Below are 16166 nucleotides of genomic sequence, written 5' to 3'. Positions count from 1 at the left end.
CTCATCAATAATCAATCAGAAGAAATCCTCCAGCATACTTGGACAATACTTTATAAAGGAAATCTGGAGAGATAGATGAAAGTCTCCCAGCCTAGAAAGGTGTGTAGGATTTATAAGGTAAAATGGTAGAGAAGTATACATATGAGAACTTCATAATTTTTATGCCAGTACCTAAGTTTTGTTGGAAAGTTATTATAAAAAAAACTAAAATAACTAGGTAATATAAAACATTTCTATACTCCAAAAAATTCTGCAACAATGCTGGTCACAGATTCTTTGTAACTTAATATACAGTTTAATTAGTTGTCTGCCTCGTGACTTGCTTTCTGAGTTATTTACAACGATCCTCATACAGCAGGAAAATTTTCATAAGTCATACCCATACATGAAATCTTCCTGTCTAAGACTTGCCAGAACTTACAGTCAACAGAAATGGCCTTTGAGGGTCTTAGGATAATCTACCTAAATACTACAGTTACACTTTGGAGGATTTCCTTAGAGTATAGAACAAATGAATTTGTAGTTATCTAGGGAATTACAGGCTTGAGAAAGAAGGGATCAACAAGTGATATCATTTCAGTGTTTATAATTCCAAACTGTGAATGAATTTAGGTGGCAATAATTTAGATGAAAAAGAGTTGATTTATAAGATGGATTGGGCAGTTAAGTAGCTTAGTGGATAGAGTGTTGGGTGTGGAGTCAGGAAGATCTGATTTCATCTTTTTGAGTTCAAATTCAGCCTCAGGTCACTTGTGTGACCCTGGGCAAGTTACTTAACCCTGTTTGCCTCAGCTCCTTATCTGTAAAATGAGCTAGAGAAGAAAATGTCAAACCACTCCAGTATGTTTGCCAAATAGAGTCATGAAGAGTTGAACATGACTGAAAAATGACTCAGCAAAATAAAATGGATAATAAACTAGTGAAAGCAGAAAAAGGTTAAAAAAATGGATACCAAGAGTTGAAAAAGCGCTTAGGGAGCAGGGATAACATATATTGCTTATATGCAATGAACTCTGGTGGTTGTTCATTTGAATAATTCCTAAGGAATAATCTTGAGGATCAGGGGAAAAAAAAAAGACTTGGTAACTTTCTTTAGAGCTGCCTCATGCACTTTATTAACATTAGGTAAAATGTGATCTTAGGCAAGTTTATCCCTTGATGTATTCCACTGCTATGAAGAATGTGCTGAAAATCAAGATTATTAAGGTAAATTCAGAATGACCAAGCAAAGAATGTAAAATCGTGTCAAACAGAATATTTCAAAACTTAGATTTTATTTTGTTTTTTGGTTCTTGCTAGTGTTAAATTTGTTTTATAGTCAGTTATACTAATACTTTTCAAACATGGACAGTTCTTACTAAAAAAAGGGCAGATAGGAAACCAAATGCTGCAATTAAACCCAGAATACTAAAAGCTCAATCTTTAAGTCTCACTTTAACTGCTTGAGTCCAGGACTTATTACCATGATATTGAAACCTTAATAAATTTCTCTGTGAAAATATTTAGGGGGTTTATTTTCCTTCTCTAGCGCTCCCTAATATGAACAGTGTGGAGAGGAATACTAGGAGTGGGACTAGGTCATGTGTTTTAGTGAATATAGTCTCTCCATACATTAGGGCACTGGTCCAATGAAATTAATGAGCTCTAAAATTTGCATAGTAAAATGTCTTGGGATTGATGACCTTTTATTAACTGTATGATGATGAGACTTTGTAGCATTGGCCCAAATTTTATTCACACCTATTACTTCTTAAATGATTTATGCATAAAAGTGACAGGGGAATTACTTCTAGAACTTCTCATAACTAGTCTTTTATCTAGTTAGAGAATATACAAACCTTAATTTCAAGGAAAGTCAAAAAACAAAGAAGTTCTGGGTGTCATTTTTTTTTCTTATTCAGTTTGCAGCTTTGTTGTTGTTTAAAACGTTGCTTTGTTCTTTTGAAAATAAATAGAAGAAATCTAAAGAGATTTTAGGATTTATAATGTATTTGTCCAGAGGCACTTGTATATTTACACAACAGCTAGCATTTATATAATAACTATCATTTATATGTCCCTTGAAGTTTTGCAGAGTGCTTTATATGTTATTTCATTTGATCCCCACAAAAACTCTGTGAGTTGGTTGCTACATTTTACAGATAAGAACTGAAGGTGAATGAGTTTAAGTGAATTTTCTAGGGTGACATAAGTAGGAAGTGAGTGAGGCTAGTTTTGAATGCAGAGCTTCTTAAATCCAAGTCCAACACTATCCATTGTACTACTTACCTGGCAAGTACAAAAGAACTATGGTCAAGTGCCCACCATAAGTAGAACAATAATATTTCTCACCAGACTGCACTACTCTGGAACTTCTCTGACTTGTCCAGTATGTCCCAGGACGCTAACTATTGGGAAAACCTTATCATTCTGCAAGATCCTATCAGCTTTGGTATTTTATCTCATCACTACCTTCTGCCCCTTTGATTGTAGGGTGGGATCATGAATTTTAAAACCTCTATTTAACTGTGTGACCCTGGGCAAGTCACTTAACCCTGATTGCCTCACCAAAAAGCAAACACACACACACACACACACACACACACACACACACACACACACACACACACACAACAACCTATTTAAGGAAGGAAGTCACCTCAGATATTGCATCATTTCTCACCTCATCATTTTTCCACTATGTCCCCACATGAGGCATGCCCTTACATTCTCCCCTCCGTCTTTCAATCTGTCTTCTCCCATTAGATTATTAGCTTCTTGAGGGCAGGGGCATCTTTTTTTTTCATGTTCATGTCCACAGAACTTAATTCAGTACCTGGCACATAATATATACTTCATAAATGTTTATTGACTGACTAATATGCAGTCTTGTGATTCACTGAAAGAACTAGGGGTGTCAAACATCATATTAAGTGTTGAATTGGGGAAAATAGCTAGTTAAGAATATTATGGATAGGTGGAAATCACTTGAATCACACAATATTAAAAATAGAATACCAAATAATTAGATGTAAAGATGCTTAAGATAATTATCATTTACCTTTGAACTTTGAGTATTGTTGATATTATTAGTGATTCCGATGGAGGATAATGGTATAAATAATAAGTGGTGATTGAAAATTTCCTGAAAATTTTCAACTAGCAAACGATGAATGAATCTCTAATATCATAGTAGACAGAAGAAGGGGTATACAGAATTTATGTTAGATACAAAGAGGACAGCTTGTTACACAGTTTGTTATAGCCCTGGAATAGCCATGTTTAGTGTGGAAAGTTGTCTATTTTTCCCTAGGATTCTTTTGCTGAACATTGAGATTCTATCTGATTTGATGTTTTATAATTTGATTTTTATAGATTTCCTTATGTTCATGACATTTTTCATTCTCTCTTAAGGAAAGATTAGTACAAAAGACTCATTAAGGACACAGGAAGTGTCTGAGACTAGATTTGAACTCATTGCTTCTTGAATCCGAATCCAACACTAACCATTGCACCACCTTTCTTTTTTTATTCTGTAACAATAACTTGATCAAAGAGGGTGGAGTTGCAGGAGCAAACATTTAATTTTTTGAACATCTAGGTGATAATAGTCAATGGTGACTGAGTTCAAGAATAAGAATCAGAAAGTACTGAGTGACTCTTTCACTGGAGTAATAGGAAAACTTTAAAAGCTTTACAATATTGCTTTCAAGGAGTCCCCTTTTCTCGACTTCTCTCTCCCTCTCTTCCTCCCTTCCCTTTTCCTTTCTCAAAAATATATTACTGTTTTTAGTAGTCATTTTGCAACATCATAAATCACCATTTACAGTTATTAGTACTGAGTTGAGATGCAGTTTATTAAAGAAAAATCTTGGCAAATGAAATGGCTAGTTCTATAGATCTAGCTAAGAAGTTAACATTATATTGATTTATGTCAGAAGCATTCAATAACTGGATAGAAGAAACTACATCAAAGATATTGATACTAGCCAGCTATTTGAATTTATGAAAAAATATGGAAATGAAACATACTTTTTTCTTTTTTATTAATTTATTAATTTTCATTTTCAGCATTCACTTCTACAAGATTTTGAGTTCCAAATTTTCTCCCCATCTCGTCCCTCTCCTCACCCCAACATGGCATGTATCCTGAATACCCTTTCCACTAATCAGCCTTCCCTTCTATCTCTCCCCACCTTCTCTTATCCCCTTCCCCTTCAATTTTCCTGTAGCGCAGGATAGATTTCTATACGTCATTGCCTGTATATCTTATTTCCCAGTTGCAGAGACATAAATAATTAAAGGAGCTAGGGGTGGTTGTTTTAGCGAACAAGTTAATTTGCCAAAGTAGTACGAATCTGCCAAAGAAAGAGGACAAGGAGATTATGAATATAAGTGTTGTTTTTTTTTTCTATCAGTTCCTCTTCAGGACCTCCATGAAGGACCACATGCTCCAAAGTCATGTCATTAATTATGCTGCAGAAGCAGATCTCTATGTACATTGTTCCAAGTATCCCTCTGAATGTAATGAGTGTCTTAGCAAAACAAAATCATTTCTTGGCTCTGTTTGCAGGGCTTATAAGAGTCAAATAAACACCACAAAAGGGGGAGGAAGAATGCATCTTACCCTCACCTTCAAAGTGCTTGCCTTCAAAAAGCGTGCAAACATATTTTCTTTTCTCAGTACACTCTGTCTAATGATGTTCCTTGTATAATGGCCAAGTATTTATCTATAGCACTTTTAATCATGAAAACACTTTACAAGCATTAACTTAATTAGCTTATTACTGCTGTGTGGTTGTGGATATTATTATTTCTAATTAATAGACAGGAAGAAAGAAGAACAGTTAAGTGGTATGGCCAAAGATTCCATCTGGAATCTGTCTTAATGTTATGCTTAGAACAAAAGAGCTATTGATTCTTAATAGGCTATTTCCTCCTTTAAAAAAAAAATGGAAAGTTGCTGTATTTTTTAAACAATAGAAATGGGCTGAGGGAAACAAAATCCAAAACAATTTTATTTTCTTTAAAAGTCATTTGTAAATGTATAAATCAGTGATCATTTAGCACCTACTCAGGGAATAGAGAAACACCACTGGGTGAAAGTTCATTTTTCTTGAAATCAAAAATGACACCTTCAAATCTGAGCTTTGCCACTTCTTAGTTGTGTGGTCATAGTTATGTCATTTAACCTCTCAGATACTCAGTTTTGTCATCTGCAAAATGAGCATAGTACACCATAGTATACCTCACTGATTAGTTGTGACAATAACTACACTGCTATTACGTGTTCAAGACAGTATTTGCCTCCTGTCTCTACTGATGTCAAATCTAGCCCTCTTTCTGTTATGCCACCCTGATTTATTACAGTTACAATGGTGACTATGTGCAAAACATCATGCTCAAAACTTAAAAGCAATATATATATGGATAACATCATCCCTTTCTAGAAAATCTTTTAGTCTCTTTGGGGAAATAAGATATGAACATATTAAAAAATGAAGTAATAATATGAGGCAGTATTTGTGTTCCAGCAAATGAGTGCATTAGCTCTTCAGAAAAGGGAGAATTAATGTGAGCTGGAGCAGTGATAAAAGGTCATCGGGGGTCTTATTGAAGAATTTGAACTGGGGTAAAATCTTGAAGGTTGGCTACATGTAGTTCATTTTGGGGACAACTGCTTATTATGTATTACAAACTAGCTATTCTCTAGACATCTTAAATTCAACTTGTCCCAAATTCTTTCCCCAAGTCCTTCCAACCTTCCCTATTGCTATTGAGATCACCACCATCCTCCAAGTTCTCCAGACTCACAATTTACTTGTTGTCCTCAGCTCCTCACTATATCTCACTCTCCATATCCAATCTGTTTCCAAGTCTTGTTGACTTCACCTTTTTAATATCTCCTGAGTACCCTTACTCTGCTCTGATAATGCCACCACCTCTGTCTCATCTCCTCACACCCAAACTATTGCAATCATCCATTGGTTTATCTGCCTGACACAAGGTTCTTCCAGTCTAATCCATCCTCCACTCAGTCATCAGTGATTTTTCTAAAGCACAGGTTTAACCATGTCAATTCCAACTAAAATCCCCCCTTCTACAGAAGATATTTCCCAATCTCTTAATTCTAATGCCTCTCTTTGTTAATTATTACATATACATTCTGCTTATAGCTTGTTTTTGTTCATAGTTGTTTGTATGTTCCCTCCCTTGTTAGATTGTGAGCTCCTTGATGGTAGAACTGTCTTTTACTTTCCTTATTATTCCCAGTGCGTATATAGCACAGTGCTTGGAACGTAGTAGGCACCTAATAAATGTTTATTGACTGACTGAATGAACAGTAAAATAGCCAACAACTAGAATAGATTGTCTTGGAGAAGAGAGAGTATTAGGATTGGGCCAAATTACGAACAATATTGAAAGCTAGTCAAAAGAGTATGAAGTTTATTCCATAGGTAGTGGGAGGTCTAGCCATTAAACATTTTGGAGAGAGAGAATGACTTGATGAAATCATTGTTTTTGAAATTATAGAGTGGTGTTTTAAAAGGCAGAATGAAAGAGAAGAAGGAATTTTAAGCAATGAGAGAAGGTTCATAGGATTATAGATTTAGAGCTGGAGATGTTCTTAGAGATTGTCTAATCCAACCACTTCATTTTAAAAATTCAAAAAGTGAAGCATAGAGAGTTCACATTGCCCAAAATCACAAAGGTAGTCTGCAGCAGAGGGAGAATTTGAACCCAAATCCTCTGACTCCAAATCTGGTTTTCTTTCAAAAAGTACTACATAACTCAAATTAATTGCAAATGTAAGATTTATGAGGACAGGAAAAATGACTTACAATTCTTTTTATTTCCCATAGAGTCTGGTGACATACCTTGTCAGACATGATCAATAAATATATGAATATTACTGCTTTTTTATGTAAACCTTGACAATCAAAATTATCCATTGTTTCATAGTTTTAATTCATTGAACCTTAAGTTAACAAACTTTTATCCCCAGAAACTATTTTTTTTGCACAGCATTATTTTTAAGTATATTGACAAGTGTTTAATTGCTGAATTCTTATGATCACATCACTTACAGCTGAACCCTTCAAGTCAGTTTTAACACTACCATTCACATACTATAAAACATGTCTGCAAACTTTAAATTCAACAGGTCTTAAAAGTGAATCCTAAGATACAGGTGAGTTAACAGGTACTTAACAACTCAGCAGAAGGTCCTATCATAGCTCTATTTCAAAGATCACTCACACCATGTGATGGGATGTTCTTTACTCAGGATTGTTACACAATAAAATACACTGAAATGCCTTTCAACAATTTAAAGGCAGTACTTAATTAAATCATTGTAATCAAGCTGTTTATGCATGAAAAGTTAGGGAATTTAAGTTGGAAATTTGTGGGTTTGTTTTGATTCAGTTGACCTTGCCTTTGGACAGACTGGGGCATAAAATTTCTCCAAAAGATAATCTCTCCCCTCACCCCCTGCAACATACTACAGGTAAAAGTCATATGAAACTATCAAGGAAGTTTTCCCGATTGCTTAGTAAAAGTGGAACACGTCACCTCAGATAAAAATCAAGTAAAAGAAACAGAAAACTGTGACAGCTCCATTGTGGCTGTAATTATGACCATTCCTTTATTAGGACTGCAGAACAAAATTTTTAAACAGCCATTCGTGATCAAAATTCTCTGGTTGATGAAACCAATTTAAATAGGATTGTTATGATACATGTAAAAAACAAAAGCAATCTCATAAGGAGAGACATCTCCTTTTTATAATAAATAAGGCAGCAGACAGCTATTACCCATTGGTGGCCTTTTTAAAGTATGCTATCAAGTCTGCTCTTTTTCCCTTCTTCTTCTTCTTCTTCTTCTTTTTTTTTTTTTGGTGAGGCAATTGGGGTTAAGTGACTTGCTCAGGGTCACACAGCTAGTAAGTGTCATGTGTCTGAGACTGGATTTGAACTCACGTCCTCCTGACTCCAAAGCCAGAGCTCTATCCGCTGTGCCACCTAGCTGCCCCTCTCCCTTCTTCTTAATGCCTGTGAAGATCGTTTTCGTCCCAGGGTTATACTTCTTGGGGTTTTCCAAGTATTCCATCAGTGTATCCTCTCCCTTGGTTCTTGTTGGCATCTGAGTAGGAGAAGCCAGGACACTGGCCAGTCTTTCAGCCAAAGAGGCTGTTCAGATTAGGCCCTGTCTTGTGCTTGCCTCGCTCCTCAACGGTGTGGCACTGAGCACACTTCTGAACAAAAATCTTCTTGACCTTCTCCACATCACCCATGATGAATTTAGCTTAGCACACAGCCCCAGGCTTGCCCGCTCGGTTGCCGCCTCTGTCCAACTCGTGTTTCCTCTCTGCACAGCACTATTTTAAGGATTAGGTGGTACATTGGATAGACTCCTTGACTGGAGGGTCATTAAGATATGAACTTAATTCTTTCCTCAGTTGATTTTTAGCTATGTGATCTTAGTCAAATAATTCAATCTCTGTCAGTCTTTTTTTCCTCATCTGAAAAATGGGAATAATAATAGCACTAAACTCACTGGGTTATTGTGAGGAGGAAGTATGAAAAACAATCCTAAGTTGCTCTATAAATACTAGATATTATTATGAAAATGTGGATAAGATATGGCTCCTGCCTTTAAATATCTCACAGCCTAAGTGGTTGTGACTAAGAAACAAATAGTTATTTATAATGTATACTATTTCAAAGTGTATTAGAATGTTGCAGAACCAAGTAGTATGTGATTTCTGAGGAGTAAAGTCCATACTAACAGGTTCAGATCAAGGTTTATGGAAAAAAAAATGTGCTTGAGAGGAGATTTAAAAGATGAAATCAACATAGGAAAGGGAGGACAAAATAGGCATAGTGAGCAGTGGAGGCAAGAGTTTGTGGAAGATGTATAGGCAAAGAGCAATCCAATTTGGTTAGAATGCAGTAGCATACTCATAATAAAGTCATATGAGGTAAACGTGGAAAGGTTGGGTGTCATCAGATTTTCCAGGGTTTTGAGCGGAGTTTGATATTTACTTGGTAGTCAAGTGAGAGCCACTGAAGATCATTTAAGCCAAAGAGATGAGATCAGAACTATGTAGAAGAAAGATTATGGTGTCATGTGCATGAAAGAAGGATTGTAGGGAAAAGAGAGTAAAAGCAAAAAGCATGATTTGTGGTCTGTTATAGTTAAACTAGGGGTATTCCCTCAGGTAATCTGTTTTTGTGCAACAGAGGTGAAGCTAGCAATCATTAAAGTTGATGGATAGAGCTGTTACAGAATTCAGTCCAGTCCCAGATTTTGGAACTACCCACAGCTCAGTTTATGTGCTTGTGTTTTGTTGTTGTTGCTGTTTATTTTCCTCAATACTGTTTGATTGTTTTGATGGGGTGTGTGTGTGCATGTGTTTATATATTAATATTTGAAGATTTCTAAAGAAATGTAAAAAACAGAAAATGTGATCAAACTGTATACCATATTATCCAGGGCCTGCTAGGTGCCTTTCTTATTGACAAGCAATTACACGTCATAGTTCAGAGTGACCATGAGTTCAATTAGTAGAATAATTATAGATGAAATATGTGGAATCATTGACCAGTTTAAATTTTACTAGAATGAAAATAGTATCTATAAAAAGCACTTACATATGTTAAATGCTGTGATCAGGTCTCCCCAAGTTGAAATCTTAGGCTTGTTAGGAAATAATGCTGACATACTCATTGGAGAATCAGGGTAAAACTTATGAAGGGGATATGCACTTCCTAAAACAAGAAATGAAAATCAAAGACCCTCTGTGGTAACAGAACTACATGAAGTTGATTAAATAAATCACAAGGACGTGAATGTTTGGAAAAGAAAAAGCCTGGTTACACACCACGGATCAGGTATAACAGATGTGCCACTGATTCTCTATTGGTATCCATCACATATTATATGAATCAGTGATGGGACTCTAGCCTGTTGGATAAACCCTCTATTGAGGGATCATGTAAAAATGTATAGAAGAATTGTACAGGTTGAGGAGGACTGGAATGATTGTAAGCTGGACCAGCAGAGGGAGTTCTCACATCAATGAGTTTATATCATCCAAATGCAAAGATATATTTGAGTCTCCTCACAGACAAATCAAGTTAATTCAATATAACAAATATCTTCTATTTTTTACTTTTCTTTTTAAATCATCCTGGATATCATAGTATTCAACAGTATAATTGACAGAAAACAGAGAGAGTTGATACACTTGTTTCTTTGTATGATCTGATGATATACTATGTTAGCATATCCAAGTAACCAGTTTATGTTCGTTCCTTCATAGCTGCAGGTGCTTCAGTAATTATCATGCTCATGTGGTACTGAGAAAGGGCACTGTTGGTCCAATCAGAAAACACAAATATTGAGACTAGTCCAGATGAATGCTAGTTATATAATTTTGGGCAAATCACTTAATCTCACTGTGCTTCAATTTTCTCTTCTGTTAAATTGGGATAATGGTATTTGTATTGCTTACCTCACTGAGTTCTTAAAAGGAAAGCCCTAAGTAAAACTAAAACTGTTTTACTCATTTGAAATATGAACCTCATTAATTTCTTTAAGGATCGTTGTTCTTAAAAATCATTAAAAATATTTCTCTTACTGGTAGACTTATGTACTAGTCCTATGCAAAATTGTGAAATAACTGGTTGAATTTTGCCTTCAATGCCCTTCGCCTTTAGTTTTTTTCCCCATTATTTATCCTCTAATTCTGTTCCCCCTCAAGCCAGTCAGCCAGTGATTTCCCTTCTTATTCTTTTTGTCCTTACTGTCAGCAGAAGAGTAATTTTTATTTTCAATGAACACTTCTACATACTGACCCACAACATTACAATGATAGTGTGAAGAACATTAATCTATGGTTGCTGTTAGGACTATTTATATTTTAGAAGAGGACAAGCAGGTGAGGAAACAAAAGGAAGAACTCTCTCGTGTAATTTTAGACACTATCCTGAGCCTGGTCCTGTAATTTTAGACACTATCCTGACACGCCTGTGTCAGTATCCCAGGGAAAATAATGCTTCCAGAGGGAAAATCATATGATAACAAGGAGAAAAGTGTTCCCCGTTTCTCTTTCTCATTTCTAGCAATCTGCCTAGCCTTCCTGAGAACATGATTATGATGATTCTTATACTCAATCAATCACATTGCAGGTTAGAATCAATTATTCTTGATCATTGTTTATTCTGTCTTATCTTTTATACCTCTAAGGTGGGAAGAAGCCTAAAAAAGCATCTCAAAAGTTGAGTAGGCAAAGAATAACAATGCAAAGAATGGTGACTTTGGAGTCCTGAAGGGCTGAGTAAACAATTCAGACTATACTACTTTCTTTGTTACATTTGACAAGTTGTTTTGCCTCTTTAGGCCTAGTTTCCCTATATAAAAATTATATATATAGATATAGGTATAGATATGTGTGTGTATATATATATACATATATGTATGTAGATAGATAGATTGAGAGAGAGAGAGAGAGAGAGAGAGATGATAATGATGATGATGTTGAAATTCATTTTTACCTCTAAATCTCTAATTCTTTGCCCCTCTTAAATCACAGAAAGAAACGGGGCATAAATGAGTAGTATTTAATCTCCAGGGATTAAGCCATAATACCACAACTATCACTCAAATTGGCCAACTAAGTACCCAGAGGGTAGGTAACTACTACTCTCAGTGTTCTAAGAGTCACTCTGATGGCCTAGGTTTCCAGGACTATTGCTTATGAGCCCTACTATTGAGTCTTTTATCTATAATCTTCCCAACTTAATCAGTTTTGTTGCTTAGTTACTAAAATGTCACGTTAAGTACAGCTGGTACAAAATATTCCTCCTGAATACCTGGAACACTCTCCCACAGGGTCTTTGTGGATAGTGAACATAAAAAATAAAGACACATGTATAAAGGTGCCGTGGAGCAAAAGGGCATCAAAACTTCGGCCCTGGGGTCAACCCTTGCCACCAGTGCAGGAGAAGTAAGGAATAACTATTTCAAAGAGGAAATTTAGCTCCTCTATCTCAGCAGTGGTATCCTCAATTCTCCCCTTTACAAAATAAATATTTCTAAGGAAAACAACAAAGATTTTGACTTTTTTACTTTTTGGTAAACTTCATTAAAGAAATGTTTAGAATGATGGGGATGCCTCAGGTAGAGTCAGATTATCATGTTCCTGGAGCAAACATAATCGGTTCAGCAATGTTGGAAATTGTTGAAATGTGTGTTCTTCACTAAAAGTCTGCAGGATATTACAATGTATATTACTCAGAGGGCTGCTCTGATGAAGGAGTAGAATCAGTATATTCAGAACCAGCTCCTGCATTGCTCTCTGTGTGTACATGTTTGCATGTATGTGTGTGTGTGTGTGTGTGTGTGTCTTTGCTTGCTTTGTAACCTTCAAATTTTGTAAGAGGAACATGCATTTTTTTTGTAAAATAAATTACTTTTATTGAAATACAAATGTAATTTTTCCATCTAAGTTCACTGACTCCTTGTGATCTATTTGGGACTTGCATTTTAAATAAATAGTTTGACTCCTACAACTTATTATGTCATCAATATTAAAGCAATCCTATTATTTCTACTTCTTCTGTTTCTTATTTGAACAGATAGTATTCATTTTCAGTAACCTGTTCTCTTCTCAAAGAATACAACTTGCCAGAAAACTGATTTACTCTCCAGTTAAAAGATGTTTACAAATGAATGTGCAGAGGATGTTTCTCCTTTGGGAATGATTTTTCCATTATATTCTTCTTATAATGTAATATCATTTAAGTATAAAAATGTCACATTACAGATAATTGTAATATTTACTTTTATTGCTACTGTTAAAGATCTAACACTGTATACCTACAAATAATAATATGAAAATAAGTAAATTGCAAAGTATTAGATACATTATTAGCAGATATTTTTAATAACTACTTATACTAAAATCAATGCATTCTTGTTGGTCTTTATTGTTTCTGTTTTGCAAAAAAAAATACTAATTCAAGAAGGACTTGTATTTTTTTTACAAGGGGAAAAGTCAGTATCAAAGAATCATATAGTTGCCCAATGTAGGCTGCTACATGAATAACACAGTAAGAAAGAGCCCCCTAACGGCTCAGTTATCTGTGGAAATGATGTAGATTTTTCTCCCTCTGAGTTTTGGTCTAGCAGAGTCGTGAGATGAGTAATCAGGAAAGACAAGAGATGCTATTCCATTAAAAGCAAGTTTTGATGAAAGTTCATCTTTAGTTATGTTCAAAAATGCAGAGAAAAGGGAAAATCCCAATATCTAATAACAGTGGTGGGGGGGAGGTTAAATGAAGAACTAAACACTTAACACAGAAATGATAAACATTTGACCTCCTAACTCACTGCTACTATATATAACCCTTCTGGAATTCGGCACAGATTTTAGTCCCTACCAAGAGAATACATTCACAAAAGAAATCATGATTTTATGATTCTGCAATATTAAAATTATGCAATAGTAAGGGATTTAGGAGAAAAAGATATAAATTGTGTAAAGTGGGAGGATGTGTAGCAGAGTGGGAAAGAAAGAGTGAGTACACATCACACAGCTTAAGCACTTATTAAAAGCATGAAAAATAGGTTATCTGTATCTGAGATATGAAAACAAAAGCATACTTACTTAAGTGGGTTCATGTTTTTAAAGTTCATTTGTTTATGCAAAAATGGTATACCTGGAATGTACAATCTTCAAATATTTAACCTTATATACCTGTTTAAAGGAATGTTACAAAAAATAGGTACTTTGCCAAAAAGATGATAAAAAGTAAGTTTTAGGTAATAGTTGAATATAAGAAGTGCTTTTTAAAATTTTATGATGCAAGCTAAAAATGTTAAATAATAGTAGATGGAGTGATTAAATCTACTTCATAATCCCTATGAAAAGATGAATGAGTTTATCAATGAAGATGAAAATAATAAAAATAAATTAGGCATAGATATTAGCTATAGATATGTGCATTTATAAAGAAATACATCATTTATAAAGAAATCATTCTGACAAAAATCTAAAAGAGAATTCTACATATGCATAGGAATATGTATGGGAAAATAGCCATACAAGGTATAGAGTATTGGCTACTTTTATGGCTAAGTATTTGCCTTCTTACTTCCCATATACGATGATGAACAGAAAGTACAGGGAGCATTGTGATAGAAGCATTTGTTTTAAACAACATGTAAAAGTACATAGTTTCAGTTAACTCTAAGTGCACATTCCTGTCTCTTAATGAATTCTATATTCTGAGCTGTGTAGGCACCCATGCCGAAACATGATTCAATTATTTCTAGATCTTGGGATTAAATGCAAATTTTAAAGCAGACATTAGTAAGAAGATCCATCATACTGGTAGTGGGATTTTTAGCATCTTGCCTTGCCTTGTTTGGGAGATTAAGGAAATGTCCCAAAGCATTTCATTCATGAACATAGTTTTGCACAGTTACAATTTACTTGGAGTGCAAGGAGGTTGTTGTGACTAGAGGGAAAGAGAATCATTTTATAAAACATCCCTCACACTACATCAGTGGCCACTAGGGTTGTCTAACTAATGGAACAATCCATCAAAAGTTGCACCTACTTGTGAATAGCAGTTCTCCTCCCCCCTCTTATTAAAGCAGTGATTCAAGGAATTACACTCAAAAGGGAACAAACCAACTTGCTTCAATAACAAGAATTATTTCTTCATGGATCAAAAACCAGAAAAAGCAAACACTGATATTAAGTGTATTACAAATCATCACAGCTCCTGTAGGTATGAGAGAAATCCTTTTTGTCTGGAAGCACAAGGCTGTCTTTTTAGCAATTGACTCTTGTCACCTGTAAACCTGAAGTCCATCAACTCTGTGACTGCTGTGTTGCCCAAAGCCGATTATTCCTATTGAGACCTAGTACCTTCTATAGACATATTGAAACCTCTTTCCACTCCCTCTACAACCCCAGATGAGACTGTAATATATGAAAAGTTTACCAATATCAAGAGACACTTCAAGAGACAAGTGTCATTGTCACATCAAAACAATCAACTTGATGGGCTTCTAGAGCTCTAAACAGCAGATACAGGATAGCCATGAATCCCTGTGTTTGTGTTTTGGTCCTAGACAGAATACTTTACCCTCATTATCGTAACTATAATATGATGACAGTCTAATACCACATTATTTAAGACATCATTTTTATGCTTAAAAGTTAAAACTACAGTCCAAAGACAGATCACACTTACACACACACACACATACTCTCACACACACACACCCTTCCTGACAATCAAGGAGAAGCATGTGCCATTCTCTATACCTGTGTGGAATATATACTAAGCAATTAATGTAATGAAGCTTTGGTGAAACACTATTATGCATAAAGTTGCTTACTATCTGTGGTACAGTTTATATTGAAACATTTCATGAGTTAGAAAAATGTCATTTTTATACTGCTCTATTTTCCTGTAATGTGCTTGTTCCTTGAAGTCCAATTCAGGAATCTCGCACCGCTCCATTATCTTCTGCCCTGGATATGCAAACTGTTAAAATGAAAAACATTTACACACAGACTCTCAGGGAAACATTGGCATTCATGTATACATATGGGCAGCTGTAGATATAACAAATACCTAGAGGTTTTGGAAACATGCAAGGCAAGACAAGGACACATTTTTTTTAATTACTAAAAAGAAAAAAAAAGCCAGATAGATAAAAACATAATTTTCTTACCTGGAAGCTCAAACTGTATATATTCAATGCTGGGACTTGGGAAGGTAGGAAAGGGGGCTTGAAATATGTACATATATTTTGTTCTGGAAAAAAACCTCTTCCTCAAAGATGTAGGAATAAGGTGAACTATTCCAAGATTCAGTCTGTTTTCTCTTGCAGGGACTCAGAGCTCGCATCCTTTTGCAAGGTAGCTCAATAACTTGTTCACTGTGGGAGCTGGGTATCAGAATTCTCAGGCACCAGCAGTTCCATACTGATGCTCTAGTCTGCAGACAGCCTGCCTCTCTCTCTCTCTCTCTCTCTCTCTCTCTCTCTCTCTCTCTCTCTCTCTCCCTCTCTCCCTCCCTCCGTCTCTCTCTGTCTCTCTCCCTCCCTCCCTCCTCTCTCTCCTCTCTCTCCCTCCTCCCTCCCTCCCTCACCTTGACATT

The 16166-nt window shown here is 35.4% G+C and overlaps 1 pseudogene; it reads right to left on the bottom strand.

Annotated features, from left to right (window-relative positions):
- Positions 1-7792: 7792 nt before the first annotated feature.
- Positions 7793-8275, bottom strand: LOC114048118 (annotated as a pseudogene).
- Between the last annotated feature and the right edge of the window lie 7891 nt (positions 8276-16166).

Source organism: Vombatus ursinus, unplaced genomic scaffold (genome assembly GCF_900497805.2).
Source record: "Vombatus ursinus unplaced genomic scaffold, bare-nosed wombat genome assembly UNPS02014791.1, whole genome shotgun sequence".
Classification (NCBI taxonomy): Eukaryota; Metazoa; Chordata; class Mammalia; order Diprotodontia; family Vombatidae; genus Vombatus; species Vombatus ursinus.
Note: the sequence above shows the minus strand (reverse complement) of the source record. Positions and strands in the feature narration are given on the sequence as shown.